The sequence below is a fragment of the Sapajus apella genome, unplaced genomic scaffold, assembly GCF_009761245.1.
Source record: "Sapajus apella isolate SASKATOON/1434 unplaced genomic scaffold, GSC_monkey_1.0 scaffold5, whole genome shotgun sequence".
NCBI classification, from domain to species: domain Eukaryota; kingdom Metazoa; phylum Chordata; class Mammalia; order Primates; family Cebidae; genus Sapajus; species Sapajus apella.
Genome location: NW_022436945.1, coordinates 39,502,755 through 39,523,337, shown reverse-complemented (window position 1 = coordinate 39,523,337; position 20,583 = coordinate 39,502,755). Strand labels below are relative to the sequence as shown.

Below are 20,583 nucleotides of genomic sequence, written 5' to 3'. Positions count from 1 at the left end.
AGGAGGGAAATTGTTCTGTGATTCTCTTCTTTTTTGCTGTCTTTGTCTGGTTTTTGTATTACAGTAATATTAGTTTCGTAGTATTTCCTTCTCTTCTATTTTCTGGAATAGGTTGTGTGGGAAGGTGTTACTTCTTTTGAAGTACTTGATAGAATTCTTTGGGAAGTCACCTAGAATTGGAAATGTCTATTTTGGGAGTTTCAAATTATGAATTTAATCTCCTCAATAGTTGTAAGACTGTTTTAATGATCTATTTCATATTGGGCAAATTGTGATTCACCCAATATGTATTTTTCAAGGAACTGGTCCACTTAACCTAACACCATATTTATATACGTAGAGTTGTTCCTAGCAGTCCTTTCTTACCCCTTTGGTGTATGTAGGTTTTGTATTGATCTCTCCTGTTTTATTCTTGATATCAGTAATTTATGGATTATCTTTTCTTTGTCAGTCTTGCTAGAAGTTTGTCAATTTTATTGATTTTTTTTTCAAGGAAACAATTCTTTGTTCCAATGATTTTCTACGTTTTTTTCTGTTTTCAGTTTCATTGGTTTCTACTTTTATCTTTTTAATTTTGTCCCTATGCTTGTTTTGAGTTGATTTTGGTTGTCTTTTTCTAGGTTATTAAGAGAAGGTTAGATTGTTGGTTTGAGATTTTTTCTCTTTTCTAATGTATGCATTTAGTACTATAAAATTTCCTCTCAGTACTGCTTTAACTGTGTCTCACAAATTTTATATGTTTTAGTTTCATTTTTATTCTATTTTGTATTTCTTCAGACTTTCTCATTGATGGGTTATTTAGAAGTGTGTTATTTAGTTTCCAAGGGTTTGGAGATTTTTTTCTTGTTATAGTTCTGTTATTTATTTTTAGTTTATTTCCACTGTGTTTGAAGAATACATAGTATATGATTTCAGGTATTTTAAATTTGTTGAGTTTTGTTTTATGGAAGGATATAGTCTATCTTGATATGTGTTCCACAGACCCTTGAAAAGTATATATAATGTTATTGTTGATGTTGTTTTTGAGTTCTTCTGTATTGCTGTTGATTTTCTGTCTAGTTGTTCTGTTCTATCAATTGTTGAGAGAGGGATAATGAAATCTCTAACTATAATTGTGAATCTCTCTATTTTTCCTTTCAGTTCTGTCAGTTTTTGCTTCTCATATTTTTCAGATCTGTTGTCTGGTGCATGGACTTCAGGATCATTATGTCTTCTTGGTATAGTGAACTTTTTATCATTATAAGATGTCTCTTTCTATCTCTGGTAGTTTTCTCTGCTCTGAAGCCTATTTGATATTGATAGCTACTTCTGCTTTATTTTGATTAATGTTTGCACAGTATATCTTTTTACTTCCTTTTATTTTTCAACCTGCCAGTGTCATTGTATTTGATCCAGTTTGTCATAAAACTCATGTGGTTGGGTGATGTATTTTAATCCAGTCTGCCAATCTGTTTTTAATTGGCATATTTAGACTATTTAACAAAACCTCTGATATGTTAGTACTCCACCCTGCCATTTTAGTTTTTGTTTTCTGTTTGTAGTCTCCATTTTTCATTTACCTGTTTCTTTTATCCAGCCTTTCTGTGAGTTACTTGAACATTTTTTTAGAATTCCATTTATCTAACAGTGTTTTTTTTTTTTTTTTCTCCCTCTCTCTTTTGAGACAGAGTCTCGCTCTGTTGCCCAAGTTGGAGTGCCATGGCATGATCTTGGCTCACTGCAACCTCTGCCTCCTAGGTTCAAGTGATTCCCCTGCCTCAGCCTCCTGAGTAGCTGGGACTACAGGTGTGTGCCACCATGCCTAGCTAATTTTTGTATTTTTAGTAGAGACAGGCTTCACCATGTTGGCCAGGCTGGTCTCGAACTCCTGGCCTCAGGTGATCCACCCGCTTTGGCCTCCCAAAGTTCTGGGTTTATAGGCATGAGCCACCATTCCCAGCCCTAACAGTGTTTTTGTATGTATCTTTTAATACAGTTTTTCAGTAGTTACACTAGCTATTATGTATAACAACTTATATACAATATGTTGTATACATATATATTATGTAACACCTATTACATATACATTATATGTAATATCCATTTACATATAACATATACACATTTATATATGATAACATATAATAACTTATCTCAATCTACTGATGTAATTTTAACCGTTTGAGAGAAGTATAGAAGCATTAGCTGTCCTAACTTCCCTTTACCCTCTCATACATGTGATATAATCATTTTAATATTTCTGCTACTTACATTTAGAATCACATTGGAGTATAAGTTTTGTTTCTACCATCAAACAGTTTAGAAACCTCTAGCAAAGAAGGAAAGTTTATTGTACTTACCTATATTTTTGTTCACTGTGTTTTTTTCTCTCATGTTTAAAGATTTCTTTTTTTCCCCTGTTTAGAGAACTTCCTTTAGCCATTCTTTTAGAGTAGATCTGCTGGCAACAAAATCTTTTAGTTTTCATTCATCTGAGAATATTTTGATGTTATCACAGGGTGTAGGAGTCTGGGTTGGCAGTTTTTCTCTTTCAGCACTAGAAAAATGTACTACTTTCTTCTGGTCTCCATCTCTTTCATGAGAAGCCTGCTGTTGTTTAAATTGTTTTTCTCTTATAGTTAAGGTATCTTTTCTCTCTTACAGCTTTCAGAATTTTTCCTTGGCCTTTAGTTTTCAGAAGCTGAACTATAATATGTCTTGGTCTGTATTTCCTTGGGTTTATTCTGTTTGAGGTTCATTTAGCGTATTGCATCTGTAGGTTTATGACTTGCAAATTTGAGAAATTTTCAGGTATTATTTCTTCCAGTACTTTTTTAGTCTCATCCTCTTTCTTTTCTTCTTCTGGGATGCCAATAATAGGCGTATGAGTTTCTCATTGCTGCTATGCCAGATTGCCATAAATTAGTGGCTTAAAACAATACAAATTTATTATTTTAGTGTTCTGGAAGTCAGAAGTCTGAATTCAGTCATACAGCCCTAAAATCAGAGTATCAGCAGGCTGGGTCATCCTGGACTTTAGAGTAGAATCTATTCTTTGCCTCTAATAGCTTCTTGGGCTAACTTGGTATTCCTTTGCTTATAGCCACATCATTTAAATCTGAACTTCCGTTTTCACATTACCTTTTCCTCTAATTCTGAATCCTTTTGTATCCCTCCTATATGGGCTGTTGTAATTACATTGGACCCATCTGGATAATCTGAAAGGCATATTATTAAATAGTCTGTTTATGTGTTTTTTACTGAAGCAAAATCTATAATATTTATAAAATTGTGAAATGCGAAAATTGAATCATATAGTGTATACTCTTGTGTCGGAATTCTTTCACTAGGCATAAAGATTTTGAAATATTTCCACATTGCTTTTATCTCCTTTGCTACATAGTAGTATTTCATTGCATGAATCTACCTCAGTTTACCTTACCATTTTCCTGTTGATGGAAACCTGTACTGTGTCCAGTATTTTGCTGTTATAAACATTCTTAAGCAAGCATTTTTGTGGAAGGGGGCTATACTATGACTTCTTTTTCCTTTCCATTGAATTTATGGGCTTTACTTTCATTTCAGTAGAAATGGGTTGGTACACGTCGTTTTATTCCCACCAGCAATACCTATGAGTTCTGGTTGATTTTCATTCTTGCCAGCATTTGATATTTTCCATTATGATGAACTGAATGTCCTCCTCCTAAGTTCATATGTTGAAAATTTAATGCCTTGTATCTCAGAATGTGACTGTATTTTGAGATAGGCCCATTAAATAGGTAATTAAGTTAAAATGAGGCTCTTATGGTAGGCCCTAATCCAATTCTGAGTGGTATCTTTACAAGAAGATGAAATTTGGACACACACAGAGATACCAGACACATGAATGCACAGAAGGATGACCAAGTGAACACACAAGAAGTGGGCCATCTGCAAGCCAAAGAAAGAGGTCTTAGGAGAAACCAGACCTGCTGAAACTTTGATCTTGGACTTCTAGTCTCCAGAACTATGAGAAAATACATTTCTGTTGTTTAAGCTACCCTGTTTATGGTAATTTTTTATGGCAACCCAAGAAGACTAATACATCCAATATTTTAATTTTAGTTCTTCTTATGGGTGTGAAGTGGTAGCTCATTGTGGTTTGAATTTGCATTTTCCTCATGGCTAATGATACTGAGCACATTTTCTCTCTCTTTTTTTTTTTTCCTCCAATTACATAGGCTTCAAGGATACTGAGCACATTTTCCTGTACTTATTGTACGGAGAAACCAGAGCCCTCATTCATTTCTGCTTTTAGAAATGAGAAAACTGGCTGGGGGCAGTGGCTCATGCTTGTAATTCCAGAACTTTGGGAGTCCAAGATAGTAGGATCACTGAGGCCAGTTCAAAATCAGCTTGGGCAATGTAACAAGACTCCATCTCTGAAAAAGAAAAAAGTTAATTGCATGTAGTGCTTAGAGTCCTAGCTACTCAGAAGGCTAATGTGGGAAGATTGTTTGGGCCAGGAGTTCGAGGCTGCAGTAAGCCATGATTGTACCACTGTATTCCAGTCTGGGTGACAGAGCAGAACCCCAACTCAAAAAAAAAAAAAAAAAAAGAAAAGAAAAGAAAAAAGAAAAAAAAGGAAGAAAGGAAAAAATAAATGAGAAAATTGTGATTTGTAGTAGTATACCTTGTTGAAGGTGTTAGAGCTAGCAAAATTGATTTTGAGCTCAGCTTCTGATTACAGAATTCATCTTTTTTTCTTTTACTCTAAAAGAAGTTTCTATATTTTTACTTTATTTATAGAAAGCCGTTATTCGATAAATAGAATAATATCACTTTCTTTTTCTATCTGGATTATCTTTACCTTTTGTTTCTGTTTTTGTTTTCTGTGGGATTTTTATCACTGGGTATTACATAGCATAACTATTTCAATTATGACTTTTCCAATATTAGGGTTCAATTTTGGTAATTGTTTTATGGGCCATATTAATTGTAAAATGAGAAAAGGGAATTTTAGAATATGGCCAAGACCCGTATTATCCGACACCAGTCCATGACTATATTGCTCCGTTTTTATGAGGAGTACAATATAAGAGTCTCTGTGGACTTTACATAATCTAGACTTTGGCTTTACTTGTAATTTAGAATTTTCTTTGCTTCAGGGATTCCCGTGCTTTAAATATATTAGTTTCCCTAAGGAAGAAATCTCAGATCCTCAGAGCTTATATTTTATACAAAGAGATTACTCAGAGCATTTTTAATTTAAATTGTTTTTATAATACCCAGCATAATTTTTAACCTAGAAGAAGGGTTGTGAGAATTTAGGTGCTTGGTATGGCTGCGTCTTCTCCTTACATTTACTTAGAGTAGTGTTTCTAAACTTGATTGGAGAACACGTCATTCACATACTCAACGTTTATCTTTTAGCTGCTTGGTATTTTTTGAATTGATTGATTCCTTTATAAAAAATGTATTAATAGTTCTAACCATACAAAAAGTTTCAGAAATAGTATAAGAAATTAGCTGGGCATGGTGGCGCGTGCCTGTAATCCCAGCTACTCAGGAGGCTGAGGCAGGAGAATTGCCTGAACCCAGGAGGCGGAGGTTGCGGTGAGCCGAGATCGCGCCATTGCACTCCAGCCTGGGTAACAAGAGCGAAACTGCGTCCCAAAAAAAAAGAAAAAAAAAAAAAAAGAAAACAAACTTTCTCCTCCCCTAAACCATTTGAAAGTAATTTGCCAACATGGTGCCCATCACTCCCAAATATTTTAATATTTGTTTCTCTCAAAGGGATATTTTCTAACATAATCATAATTAAAAAAATAACAGATAGACTACTATCCTCATTAGAATATAGATATAGATTGTAGATTAGACAAGTTCCACCATTTGTCTCAATACCGTCCTCTAAGAGCAAAAGGATGTCAGTCAGAAGCACATGCTGCATTCACTTGTCATGCCTCCTTAGTCTTCAGCCTTTACTTAACATTCATGATCTTGAAAGTTTTGAAGAGTATGGACCAGTTATTTTTGAGAATGTTCTTCAGTTTATGTTTGTCTGATGTTTCCTCACAATTAGATTCAGGTTATGTATTTTTGGCAGGAATATCACGGAAGTGAAACTGTGAGTTTTTTTTTTTTTTTATTTTTTGAGACAGAGTCTCGCTTTGTCACCCAGGCTGGAGTGCAGTGGCACAATCTTGGCTCACTGCAACCTGAGCCTCCCAGGTTTGAGCAATTCTTATGCCTCAGCCATTAAGGAACTGAGATTACAGGTGAATGCCACCACATCTGACTAATTTTTGTATTTTTTTTAGAGACGGGATTTCATCATGTTGGCCAGGCTGGTCTTGAACTCCTGGCCTCGAGTGATCCATCTGCCTTGGCCTCCCAAAGGGCTGGGATTGCAGGCATGAGCCGCTGTGCCCGGCCTGTGTTCTTTTTACTGCCTCCCATCAGGTGGAACATAATTTAAATTTGTCCTCTTATGGTGATGTTAGCTTTGATCACTTGAATAAAGGAGGCATTTGAGATTATGTAAATAGTCTCTTCCTCATCAAACTTTAACCCACTGCTTTAACATCTATTATTTCCTGGCTGAATTATTTCTGTGATGGCTGAAATAGTGATTTTTCTAATTCCATCATTTCTTAATTGATGTTTTATGGTAAGATAAAGCTCTCTGTTCTCCACATGTATGTATGTATGTGTGTGTGTATTTTTTATTTGTATATATTAGCATAACCTAATAGATTCATATTTTATTCAATGGGTTATAACTCATTTTTTATTATTTACTTTGATGTTAATATTGTCCCATATTTGGTCAATGAGATCCCCTGACTTCCCTGTCTTTTTGGTATATAACTATGATTCTTTGAACATTTTTTTTTGTGTGTGTGTTTTTAGTAGAGATGGAGTTTCACCATGCTGGCCAGCCTGGCCTAGAACTCCTGACCTTGTGATCTGCCCACTTCGGCCTCCAAAAGTGCTAAGATTACAGGCATGAGCCACCGTGCCTGGCCTCTTTGAGCATTTTAATACTTTCTGGTATATTTCAAATACATCTTTTACCTGTTCTAGTTAGTCCTGAAATCAGTCATTTTTCTAAGAGTACTGAGTCTTTTTGGTGGAGAATTATATTTGGAAACCAGGATCTGGGCTCTCAGTGTGCTTGCTGCTTTTGGTATATCACTGTTCCCAGGCCCTCACAGTGGACACAGCTAAGGAATTTATACACACACACACACACACACACACACACACACACACACACACACACACCAATCTTTATTTCTATGCTAATCTCTGTATATTGACAACTATGAGTTCCCATCAATACTTGCAATTCTAAGCCAGCCTCACAAGGATTCATTCTAGGTTTTTCCTTTTGCATATTTGTAACTACTTCTTGAACAGTAAGTAATCTGGCCCTCTTATCCCTCAATAGATTTACTTATTTTTCTCAGTTTCCTGTATTTAACCAATATAGTGTCACCATTGCTGCCTTTTCCTCCTCTTCTATGTAGATGCTGCCTCCATCCCTCCTGGTCTCCAACATACACAGCACCCTGCCCCATGCTCTGCATGGAGACTCCATGTACCATTTAGGCTCTGATATTTTGGTTTGCCCTGCTTCTGCATTGGACTCCTCTTCACCGCTCTCAGCCAGCTCACCTGCTCTGGGCTGCCACTGCCAATACTCCTGGTGTGGGTATCCTTCTCACTCTACTTGGCCTTTGACATCCTGAGCCAGGCTGCAGCTACCCGCCCCTATACAGACACTTTTCTTATTCCACTTTGGCTCTGGGTCAGACTGCTGCCACCCTTCATCCCATGTGGATGCCCCCTTATTCAGGCTGCACTCTGATGTTCCCACCAGCCCTCTTGGGCTCTTCATGCAGACATCTTCCTCTTCCTGCTTGGATCCTAGCAGCCTGTGTTTGTCTACTACCTCCCCAAGACCATACCTCCTCACCCCTCTGAGGCTCTGACATTCTGTGCAAACATATTTCCAGCCTGCTCATTAAAGGAACTCTACTGCTATATCAAGACAACTCCCCTCTAGGCACCAACTAATGGCATTTGGACTAAAATATGAAGTTTTAAAAAAAATTATTTGGACTTTATTATAATGAAAGGTTTTGTTTGGTTGTTTTTAAACTTAAGTGATCAGTGCCTGCTTACAGCCTCATTCTAAAATAATGTCTGTATACTTGAATAGTCATGGGTTTGATGTGCTAGTTAAATTTTCTGTGATTTACATAAATACAGATTAATGACAACTAAAGATGTTCATCTGTTGACTTATAAAAATCAACTTGCTAACCGCCTCTTTAGGAAACTGTGGTTTAGATTATTCATTTAATGGCATCATAGGTTGGTTTGTGTTTTGATTCTTTTGATCTTGGTACTTGACAAAACTGATAGCAAGACTGCATATCTTCTAGGAATGAGAAAATATTTTTTTCTTTTTCGTCTTGCACATGATTTTAAATAGGAGTGGTGATGGTGGCTATTCTTGTCTTGTTTCTGATTTTAAGGGGAATATTTCTCATGGTTCCCCATTTATAATCATGCTCACAGTAGACATTTTGTAGATTTTTAAAATCAGGTTAAAGAAGCTCTCATCCTGCTTTACTAAGATTTTTAGAAATGTTTTCATCATGGGCTGGGCACAGTGGCTCATTCCTGTAATCCCAACACTTTGGGAGGCTGAGGCAGGTGGATCACTTGAGCCCAGGAGTTCGAGACCAGCCTGGGCAACATGGTAAAACCCTGTCATTACAAAAAATACAAAAGTTAGCTAGGTTTGGTGGGGTGCACCTGTCGTCACATCTATTCAGAAGTCTGAAGTGAAAGGATTGCTTGAGCTCAGGAGGTCGAGGCTGCAGTGAATTGTGATCACGCCACTACACCCAGCCTGGGTGATACAGCAAGACCCTGTCTCATAAAAATAAAATAAAATAAAAATAAATAACATTTTAAATCATGAATTGGTGTTGAAATCTGTGAAATGTTTCTCCTGAATCTATTTAAAAAATAGTATGTTTTCTTTTCATCTGTTAATGTGGCAAGCTGTATTTATAGATAGCCGAAGACTCAATCATTCTAGCATATTTTGTGTAAACTCAGCTTTGTCATGGTTTGCCATTTTCTCATATACTTTTCCGTGTCTTGGTGTTTTCTTTTTTCTTTTCTTTTTTATTTGAGATGGAGTCTCACTCTGTGGCATAGGCTGGAGTGCAGTGATGTGATCTCAGCTCACTGCAACCTTTGCCTTCTGGTTTGAAGTGATTCTCCTGCCTCAGCCTCCTGAGTAGCTGGGATTACAGGCACCTGCCACCACACCAGGCTAATTTTTGTATTTTTAGTAGAGACAGGTGTCACCATGTTGGCCAGGCTGGTCTCAAACTCCTGATCTTGTGTTTCCGCCCACGTCGGCCTCCCAAAGTGCTGGGATTACAGGCGTGAGCCACCATGCTTAGCAGTGTTTTCTTCTTTAGTTCCTTCAGGTTTGATTTTGGGGGAGAATTAGCAGTCATACCCCTTTAGTACACTTAAAGAAACTAAACAAAGTGGCTTAAACAAAAGACTCCTGTTAAATATTGTTTGCACTGAAGGGTTAATGTTGGTGTATGCTTTCTGAACCTTAGCCCCCTCATCTGAAAATTTGGTTATAATAATTTCTACCATATATGCTTGTAAGACTCAAAGGAGACAAAAATAAGTCAAAAGTCTTGTATAGTGACTTCCCTTTGGGATTTCAGATTTACCTACTTATTTTTATTTCTATTTTCTGTAGAGAGCTGCTATCACTGAATCTACAAAGTACCTTCCAATGATGCCTTTTACTTCATTTACTTATTCAGATCATTTACAATTAATAAAATGTGGTACCTAGAACCTTCTTTGTTTGTTGCTGGTCTAGATTGTACTTGAAGTTCAGTCCTGTGTCTTTTCTTCTATTTTTTACTCCTTCATCTCTCTTTATTTTTTCTGTTTTTCCCCCCACCCGGCCAATTCTTTGTGATTTGATTGAACAGTGCATTCATTATTTTTGTTAATCATTTATGTTTTGGTGGGTCATGGCTCTCAAGTGCATTTTACTTTCAAGAATGAGAGAGCTTCTAGGAAAGTGTTATTAAAATTATTGTCATCTATGACCCCTAGAAAGGTGTGAGTCTTCTCTTTTTTCTTTACTGTCCCAAATACGTAAGCGTGTGTGTGCGTACACACACACACCCCTGCAGTAAGTTTCTAGGTTATATTGTGTTCTTAAGGAGAGTGAATATCAGAAACAAAAAGTAAGAGGGTAGTTAGAGTTTTTGTGGTGAGAAAAGAGGTTTTGGGGGGTGGGTTAGGGTTGGAGATAGAGGGCATGATTGTTGGTTGGGGGTCATATGCATCTTCTCTTGGTGAGGCAAGCCTCAAGAAACTTTCCATCTGCCACTATTTTATTTAATCTACTTTCCTAGGCCTTATTTGACTAAGATATAGTTAACTGTATCAATATTTGTATTAACAGTATTCTCTTATTTTCTGTTTCTTTGATGCTCTGGCACCTGGAGTCTAGAACTAGCAAACAACTAGCCAGGGAATGAGCCTCTCATATGTAAACTTATCAGTCCAGAGCTTACCCCTTTTCCCTCTACTGGGCTCTCATGCTACCAGCCAATGTTCCCTTGCCCTTGTCACCCCAGGGCCAGGTTCCAGACAACCAGAGCCCACAGAAATGATTTAGAGCAGCAAGTCCTAAGCCTGCTCAGCCTGCTTACCCTGCCTTGGCCATTCCTTCCCACAGAAACCACAATAAAGGCATGCCCCTATGTTTTTCCCTTGTTCCCTCTGCCACCTGACCAATGCTGGTGCTTCCCCCTGTGGCCCTGTGTGGCATGCCATGCCTCCTGTTTCAAGGCATCTGTGAGTGTAAGAACTTCTTCCTTCTTTACAGTCATTTCTGTTCCTGTGTATACTAGACACATTTTTTTTTTTTTTTTAAGAGACAGGGTGTCATTCTGTCACCTAGGCTGGAGTGAACTGGTATGATCATAGCTCATTGTAGCCTCAAATTCCTGGGCTCAAGTGATCCTCTTGTCTCAGCCTTTTGAGTATTTAGGACTACAGGTGTGTGCTGTCAGGCCCAGCTAACTTAAAATTTTGTAGAGATGGGATCTTGCTATGTTGCCCAGGCTGGTTTTAAACTTTTGCCCTCAAGCGATCCTCCCACCTTGGCCCCCCAAAGGGCTAGGATTACAAGTTTGAGCCATTGTGCCTGGCCCCTGGGTACATTTTTAACTAGTATTGAAGACATTTATCAGGGGATGATATGCTTCTAGGCCAGAAGGTTGAATGTGAGTTCAAGTTGTTCAGTGCTTTCCTAACTTTGCTATTCCTTATGAAAGATATTCAAGACCTGTGTGCTTGTTATCCCTTTATTTGGTGTTTTTACTAGGAAATTCTGTCTCCTTTATTAATAAGGTAATTGTGGCTACAAAAACTTAGAAGGAAACCTGAAGATTCCCTCTTTACCTTGTTCAGAGCTTTTTGAAGTGGTTCCCCAGGTTTTTGGATATCATGGAACACAGAAATTAAGCAACAACATAGAGCTCTACTTTTGTCACACAATACGCACACAGACACACACACAGAATTATTTATCTGACAACGTTGAAAATGCTATAAATATAATATTTTTTACAGGTTGACTATAATGAAAAATGAAAGGCCAGGCACATTGGCTTATGGCTGTTATCCCAGTATTTTGGGAGGCTGAGGTAGGAGGATGGCTTGAGCCCAGGAGTTCGAGATCAGCCTGGGCAATGTAGTGAAAACTCATGTCCACAAAAAGTTAAAAAAAAAATTAGCTCAGCATGGTAGTCTTGTAGTACTGGCTACTCCGGTGGCAGGATCACTTAGGCCCAGGAAGCCTAGGCTGTAGTGAGCTGTGATTGTGCCACTGTACTCTGACCTGGGCTACACAGGGAGACCCTGTCTAAAGCAAACAAACAAAAACTATTTTTCTCTTCCCAGAGTTGTAACGCTTCAACACTGTCACACTGTTCTATATTTCTAGGGTATCAAAGGAGATGGTACAAAATATCTTTAAAAAATCTATGGGAGTTAAGATAGTTAATAACAGAAGCAACATAAATTCCTATTTCAGTTGAACCAAAACTCAAGCAAAAACCAACGAAGAAGAAACAAGTTGTAATAATTTTCGACACAGCAAGTTTTCCCAAGCTAGTGTGTTTGAAGCTTCATACAAATGTGCATATAGACACAATGGTGTCACCATCAAAGTGATAGATACTGGAGTCACTGAATAATCATTGCATATGAGATTATGCTGATTGAAATGAACCTTGTTCATGGAGGTGAGTGACAGAAGGGTGAAGCAGGCAGATGCCTTTGTTTCTAAGGGCCTCTATAAAACTGTCACTAACTCTTTGTCTTAAAGTTTCTTGACACATGAACTAATCCTTAACTTTCCATGGCTTGAATTTGAACCAAAACATACAGATGTAATCAATCCAGCCTAGAGTTCCCCAGTGGAGCGAGTGCTGGCCTGTGGACTGAGTCATGTACGTAACCTATAGGAACTCAAAGTATATCCTTTAGAATCAGAAAAATGTGGCAGAGAAGGGATATGTGTTTGATTTTTAAGTAATCTAATTGTGTTATTAATTTAAAATCCTCATACTGAGTTAATTCATTTATGCACTAGGAATCCATATGAAAAAGTCTTTCTTATGCTTTAGTGTTTTCTAAGAGGAAATTATTAATAAGTTTGTCTTGATTATAGTATTACCATTAATGGGCTGATGGAGAATAGGAATAAAAAATGTTTATACTGAGATGAAGCTCAAATACTCTCTATTTTATATGGTGGTTAACCAGTTAATGTATTACCTCGTCTGTTTTTTTACGTGTGAATTATTTGTGCCACCATATAGGTTAACTTTCTGATGTCGCCATGGCATTTGTAAACAGTCATGGTGCTGGTGGGAGTGTCTTTTAGCATGCTAATGCATTATAATTAGCATATGATGAGCTAATTATGAGTGAGGACAACCAGAGGTCACTCTCATCACCATCTTGGTTTTGGTGGGTTTGGGCCAGCTTCTTTACTGCAAGCTGTTTTATCAGCAGGGTCTTTATGATCTGTATCTTGTGCTGACCTCCTATCTCATCCTGTGACTTAGAATGCCAAGCCATGTGGGAATGCAGCCGAGCAGGTCTTAGCCTTATTTACCCAGTCCTTATTCAAGATGGAGTTGCTCTGGTTCAAATGCCTCTGACAAGCCCAAGTTCAGTGTTACTCTCTCCCAGAGCTTCCAGTCTCTGTTTTTATCACCCTGCTGGAGTGTGCTCAGCTTGACCTTCCCTGCTGGATGGCTAGCTCCATGCAGGCAGAGTGTGGGAGGCTGCACAAAGCCATGGGTCTAGCATCATGCCCAGCTCACAGGAAGTGCCTATGTTTTGAAAGAAAGAATGAACAAAGGGCTGCTTTCCAGTGCCAAGGGATTCTGTCACACATATCTTGTGCTTAGCTGCTTTTGCTTTTATTGAGATGAAGGTTAATTGGTACATTTGTTAAAAATGAGGTAATTGTTTTAAAAGGTAGTCAAAAGGAAAGATGACTATTGGAGCCTCTGTGAATAATTTAAATAGCAAACCTACCTTCAGAGCTCATTAAGATCACCCCTCATGGAAGCCATTATTCCCTGCTGTGAAAAACTATGACTCAGCTTGCACTCTGTTTAAAATTAGTTGGAAAATTTTTTTTTTTTTTTGCTGTCATTGTATTTCTGTTGGAATACTGTGACTTTTATTGCATATCCTGTGATTAAGCTTAACTTCCCGTGCATGCCATGAAGAAACTATTTCTGTAAGTTTAGTCACAAGATAATGGTGTACATTCACATTTCACATTTCTCTTAATTGCATGCCTTCTACTTGATGGAGTACCACGATGATTCAACATTCAACCACTTTTTAAAAATTATTGCTGTCTTCTATTTTATTTGGTGATGAATATTTCCTGTTAGTTTCCAGCAGATTGCATTTCACATTACATACATGCCAACTCAAGGCAGTTTCTAAGATTTCATTCAGAGATGAGTAATTCTCGTGAATAAAGAGCCAGGAATGAACTGAAATGACCATATTTTCATGTACAATAGTTTCTTGAAAGACCTTAAAGAGCTCTTTGTAGCAGGTTATTATTATGTGTATGTCATTGGTCTACTTCAAACATGACGATTTGTAAAAATAGATTTTTAAGGATTCAGGATAATTTTTCAAAAAGTGACAATTAGTATGTATTGGCATTTTATGTAGTTACTGACAATGTAGAAATTACTTTTATTTCATAAACCAAATATTCAACTTTCATGTAATATATTTCAAGGAATCTATTTTAATAAATGAAATTGTATTCTAGTAGCTACAATGAATTCAGGTTTATCTCTTTTGAAACCATGATTTAGAAACAGAAAAAAGGGAAGAAAATTGTTCAATTTATATTTCACAAGCTGTTGGTAATTTTTTTTTGTTGTTAATTCTTTTGATTGCTATCATTAGATGTATGAAAGAGAAAAAGGGGTTTAATAAATGGAATTGTAGCATGAGATATTCACTCATCTTTTGCTGACCTTTGGAAAGTTAATAAGATTTGTACATGTGAAGTTTGAGTACCATAATGGAAACGTGAGGTTTGAGTAGCATAGTGGAAACTTTATTTTTATTTTTTATTGTTTTTTTGAGACAGAATTTTACTGTTGTCACCCAGGCTGGAGTGCACTGGCGCGATCTCAGCTCACTACAACCTCTGCCTCCCCTGTTTAAGCGATTCTCCTACCTCAACCTTTTGAGTAGCTGGGATTACAGGTGTGTGCCACCATGCCCAGCTAATTTTTGTTTTTAGTAGAGACAGGGTTTCACCATATTGGCCAGGCTGGTCTCAAACTCCTGACTTCAGTTGATCTGCCCACCTCGGCCTCCCAAACTGCTGGGATTATGGGTGGGAGCCACAATGCCTGGTCTGGAAACCTTATAAATATAGCTTGTTGGAGACCCCAAGGAATCTCAGAAATTGGCATTTTAGTTCAATCCTTTTATTTTACAGAATTGTGTAGAATTGTGGTTAATAGATGGATTTTGGAGTTCATAGAAACCTGAGTTCAAATCCTAATTTACTAGACATGTAATTTGGGTAAACTATTTTATCTCATTTAGAATCACTTTTTTCACTTGTGAAATGGGGTCAGTGATACTTATCCTGAAAGATTGTTGTTATTAACTGAGACAATATAGTCATACTGTCTATGACATAGTTCAGTATTCAATAAATGAAAATGATAACATTAAGTAATACCTGTAAGGGGATATACAGCACCAAAAGACTAACTGAATTAATCAAGTTACAGAAGCAGCCCATTGGCACTTCCAGTGGGGGACCTGAGCTCTAACCCTCCTTTTTAATTTTTGTAATATAATGAGATGTTTGGCAAGTGGTTTCATTTTGTCTCAATTTTATTAGTGTTAAAATAAGTAGAGACAGCTGGGTGTGGTGGCTCATACCTGCAATAATAGCATTTTGGGAGGCCAAGGCGGGTGGATCATCTGAGGTCAGGAGTTTAAGACCAGCTTGGCCAATATAGTGAAACCCCATCTCTACTAAGAATACAAAAATACAAAAATTAGCCTGGCAAGGTGGCGTGTGCCTGTAATCCCAGCTACCTGGTAGGCTGAGGCAGGAGAATCACTGGTACCCAGAAGGTGGAGGCTGCAGTGAGCTGAGATCATGCCTCTGTACTTCAGCCTGGGTGACAGAGCCAGACTTTGTCTCAAAAACAAACAAACAAAAAAGTAGAGGCTACTTTATTTCCCCTTCTTTCTTTTGCAAGGACGTGCTATACATAGAGTTAGAGCTAGACTGGAAATGATACCTGTAAGGCAGTTTAGACTAGTTTTTTGCCTTTTCAGTTATATGAACGATATATATGTAGAATGATTAAACATTTATCAAAGTCTTCTTGGAGGGAAACATTTAAAGAAAAAGGCTGAATAAAAATGGAAAGCTAGCATTGTGTAGCCGAGTGACCGTCAATGGCTTTGGTGACCCACAAGGGGAATAATACGATATTGCTTAAAACAAAAGTGTGCAGAATTCTTAGAGCATTACCTGCTTCAGGACCTCATGTAGATCTACTTTTACTTTTCACTCCGTTCCATCCCGTCCTTTGTGGGACCTACATGTGAACTTAAAGGGTATTAAGGATTCAAAAAGAAAACCAACATGAAAAGTGAAAAAAAGTTGACATTCTGCATAATTGATTCTCTTTGATGAAGAAGCCATTTGCCTTAGGATGAGTCGTGATTTTGCCATTTACAAGCTGAGTGTACTTAAGTCAGTCAATTGCCTTCTCTGAGGCTCTTTGGATTGGATTTAAGGAGCCTCAGATAATAGTTTAGCTCAGGAGGCAAGGATCAAATGAGGTATAAGAAGTTTTGTACATTCTGAAATGCTTTTGAAGTAGAATGGAGTCATGGTTTTGAAACTATATTTAACATTATATTTTATTTACCTTTCAAAAATTTTTCTTAATTTGGCCATTAGGAAAAAAACCCAACAACTCTTTTTGGGTGGTCCTGGTTATTAAAAAGATGTTGACCAGCTGTTCCTGAACTTAAGATAAAAGATTAAGAAAGATGAAGGAGGTTTATAGTAGAACACAAATGATTTAGATTAGGTATAAATATGTCTAATCGCAGTTTTGGTTTGTTTGAAGCTGTAGTGTTTTTCTCAGGCATATTATAAAATTTTCTTTAGGTGCTTTCAAAAAGTAAAAATGGATTTTTTAAATCTGTCTCTACTGGGTTAGGTAGAGTCCTGCTGAAGATATAAAGATGATTAATATTATCTCTAATGTTTGCTTCTGACCCAAAAGTTGTATAACCATTTCATAAGTCAGTCTGGAAATAGAATATAGAATTTGAACTCCTTGTAAAAGTAATAATTGTAATTTTAAAAGGTCCTACAGTATTTCACAGTAACTAAATTGAAGAGATAAGCTGAAATAAAAGTCATTGCTTTAAAAAATCTTTTTTTTTTTTTTAAAGGCTCATTTTATTTTAATGACTGATCTATGTAATCACAGAGGCCAGTATGTACAAACAAAGCGGGAGCTTTTATTTCTTGGTCTCTTCCTCCTTGGACAAAGTCTTGATGATTTCCTCCTTTTTGGCCTGAAGGCGCTCTTCACGGCGCTTGTGTGCTTCCTTGGTTTTAGACCTACGGGCCTCTGCCTGGTCAACCAGGAGCTTCTTGCCGGCCTTGTCTGCCTTCAGCTTGTGGATGTGTTCCATGAGAATCCACTTGTTTTTGAACACATTCCCCTTCGCCTTCAGGTACACGTTGTGATACATGTGGCAATCAATGTTCTTAGATTCCCGCTATCTTCTGAGCAGCCGGCGCAGAATCCTCATTCTCCTCATCCACGTGACCTTCTCTGGCATTTGGGCGTTGGCTGTACCCTTATGCTTACCTATGTCCATGTGCCTGTCCTTCCGGCGGGCCAAGGTGTTTTTCCGGCAGCGAGCCAGGGAATGGACCGTCACAGGCTTGCGGATGATCAGCCCATCTTTGATCAGCTTCCGGATCTGCTGATGCGAGTTAACATTGGCGATTTCATTGGTCTCATTCGTGTCCACCCAGACCTTCTTGCCACAGTGGAGGACACTAGAGGCGAGCCTCTTCTGAAGCCTGAGCATCCTCATGGCTGTGGCCCAGCAGCAAAAGGAAAGAGCTCCAAAAATCTTTGTAAGAAAAACACTAACTTCCTATAGCTGTCAGTTTCAAAGTAAGCTATAGTAAGGTTCTTAATTTTATTTCTGAAAAATAAAAATTCTTTACATCAACTTGTCATATATAGGAAGATGGCTTGAGTTGGAGTTTTCAGTGTGTATGAATTCTACATTATCTATTGTTGACCTTTTTGTATTAGAAAATGAAGCTGCTGACAGTGATTGTACATATATGCACACAAGCGGCAGGGGAAGACTACTGCAGTTCTACAAAAGGCTTTCTTCTATATCTTACAAGAAAATTCTGCCCTTTGATTTTTCTTTTATTACTACTACTGCTGCTGCTGCTCCTACTACTGTAGCAGTTATGCCCCAGGCTTCGCTCTAGGTGCTTTAGACGTATTAGCCCATTTGAGTCTTATAACAACTTATTGAATATATACTATTACCGTCCCCATTTAACAGAGGAGAAAACATGTACAGAGAGAAGTCCTCCTAGGGAATTAGAGCTAGTAAGTGGCAAAACCAGCACCTTGTGTTGTTTGGTCCAGAACCTGAGCCCCTGCTACTCTGCAGGCCTGCCTACTACTAATCTACTACACTGGCGATTGCATATCATCCTCTCTGTGTTGCTTACTTCCCTAGTAGGAAAGCAGAAATTTTTACACAGTTGGAAATGATAAACAATTACATACAATCTGCTATTGCAGTTATAGAGTGGATTTCAATGAACTTTTCTTGACGTAAAATTTAATATCAGGAAGTTGATTTCATGTGAAATTTCAGTTGTGTGAAATATTGCCTACTCGATCAACTTTTATGAGCATATTAGAGAAAGGCAGTGACTTAACTCCCATACTCAACTCAGTTGCTGATATAGGTGTACATGTGTGAATTACCACATTGCAGTAATAGAGTGACTTGGTGAAGAAGTGGGTACAGGAGACAAAAGAGATACCAGTAAGTATGACTTGGACCTTCTTCAGTGCCAATTATTCAGAGAACTTTAATTCACTTGTAAATGTACCCTTGATAAACTTAAAATGACCAAGTATAATGTGAAGTTAGTATGATGTGTTAAAACTGTTTAGGACCGCAAGTAGACATCAGGAACTCTCACACGTATCTAGACATTCAGAATTTGTTTATGTCAGCAAAACAATTTTCAAGAAAACATGAGTATGCATCACTGTTAGAAATCATGAAAACTACGTATTTCTTCTAAAATGTTTTAATAGAAAAGGGTGTACAAACTTCAAATGACTTTAGTACATCTATATTCACAAACATACTTAGTGTAATTAAGTAAATGAATTCATCCAATATATCACTAGCTCTTGAACAGATTGAATTAAAGACTATGAATATAAGACAATACCATTTATAACAATAGTAATACTAGTAACAACTACAAAAACTGCCACACAACTTACATTTATTGTGAATCGGGAAAGTCCTTTAAACAAATTATGTTATTTAATCCTACAACAACCCTGTGAATTCGCTATTACTACTTCCAACTCCACAGATAGGAAAAAGAGAGCATTAATTATGTATAGTTACACAATTAACATGTGTCATTTATTCAATATTTACTGAATGTACCTACCACAAATCTACACTGTTCTAGGTAGTGAAGAATTAGCAATGAGTAAAACAATGTCCCTGCCTTCATAGAAGGACCCCGCCTTTTATGAGAGAGACAGACAACCAACAAATAAACATGGAAACATAATAAGTCAGCTGGTAATTAGGATTATGCAGAACAGTAAACCCCGGGACGGAGGCAAAAGAGTGCTAGCATAAACTACTGCAATAGGCATTGTCACTCTTTTATGCAGGGCAGTAAGGGGAGACCTCTCTGATAAGGTGACATTTTAGCAGATACCTGGAGGGAAAGAGAGATATTTGTAGGAAGAGTGTTCCTGGCCAAGGAGACAAAGAGATGCCTGTGTTTGGAATAGGAGAGGAGCATGATCTAAGAGGCCATGTATTTGGAGTGGGTGAGGAGGAGCATGGTTGGAGTTTGAACCCAGATTTATCTGACTCCAGAGTTTATAAACCACTACACCAATCTGATGGGGCAACCACAACGTTACCCAACCTACTGCGATCTTAGAGACGTATTAGCCAGATACATATTCTCATGAAAAAGAGAAGGGTAGTGACAATCTACTCTGAAAGTTCTGGGTTGCACTGAGACTCTGTGAGAAATCCCTGTGGTTTGTGGAGAGGTGTTTTTGAGACTAAAATTAGAGAACAATTATGGAGCATAAGTTTGGGAAATGGATTGTAACTCCCATGCTCAGAATTCTCTGCTGGTTCTTCGACTGCCTCCAGAGCTTTAGAGAAATTAAGTAACTTTCTGAAAGCCCCATAGCAAACAGACCTACTTTTGAATTATGATAAAGACTGTATTCATAACTACTGATCTGTGCTTTCCTTCTCAAAGTGAAATCAATCACATGCTCCTTGGCTTCCTGTCACCTACACATGAAAGTCGACATGACTTGGCAAGGAATGCAGAATCCCCAGAGTGTGGCTGCACCTTGTCTTATGCCCTCCTTCTACTGCCCCTCCCCGTGTACCTTGGCATGCAACAGAATAGTGCGCCTCAGGGTCATGTTCCTAGGATTTTGTACATTCTGAAATGTCCTTCTTTCTCTTGTTTCTCTTGTTTTGTGACCAATCTTGAATTTTATTTTTATTTTTTTTTAACTATTTGCCTTCCCAGGTTGAGTTTTAACTTCTTCTCAGGCTGCTTTTAGAGCTTATGTATCTTTTTACTTGCTCATCATTTCCAGTAGA

General features: G+C 37.7%; 1 protein-coding gene and 2 pseudogenes across 4 annotated transcripts in view; 1 reads left to right on the top strand and 2 right to left on the bottom strand.

The window, feature by feature from the left end:
* Window positions 1-20,583, top strand: part of SCFD2 (sec1 family domain containing 2) — a 430,823-nt gene that overhangs the window by 37,529 nt on the left and 372,711 nt on the right. The window lies entirely within an intron of this gene.
* LOC116548727 lies at window positions 17,141-17,602 on the bottom strand (annotated as a pseudogene). Its single transcript, XR_004267521.1, has one exon. The product of XR_004267521.1 is annotated as a 60S ribosomal protein L19 pseudogene (transcript).
* Window positions 17,141-17,751, bottom strand: LOC116548726 (annotated as a pseudogene). The gene has a single exon (XR_004267520.1). The product of XR_004267520.1 is annotated as a 60S ribosomal protein L19 pseudogene (transcript).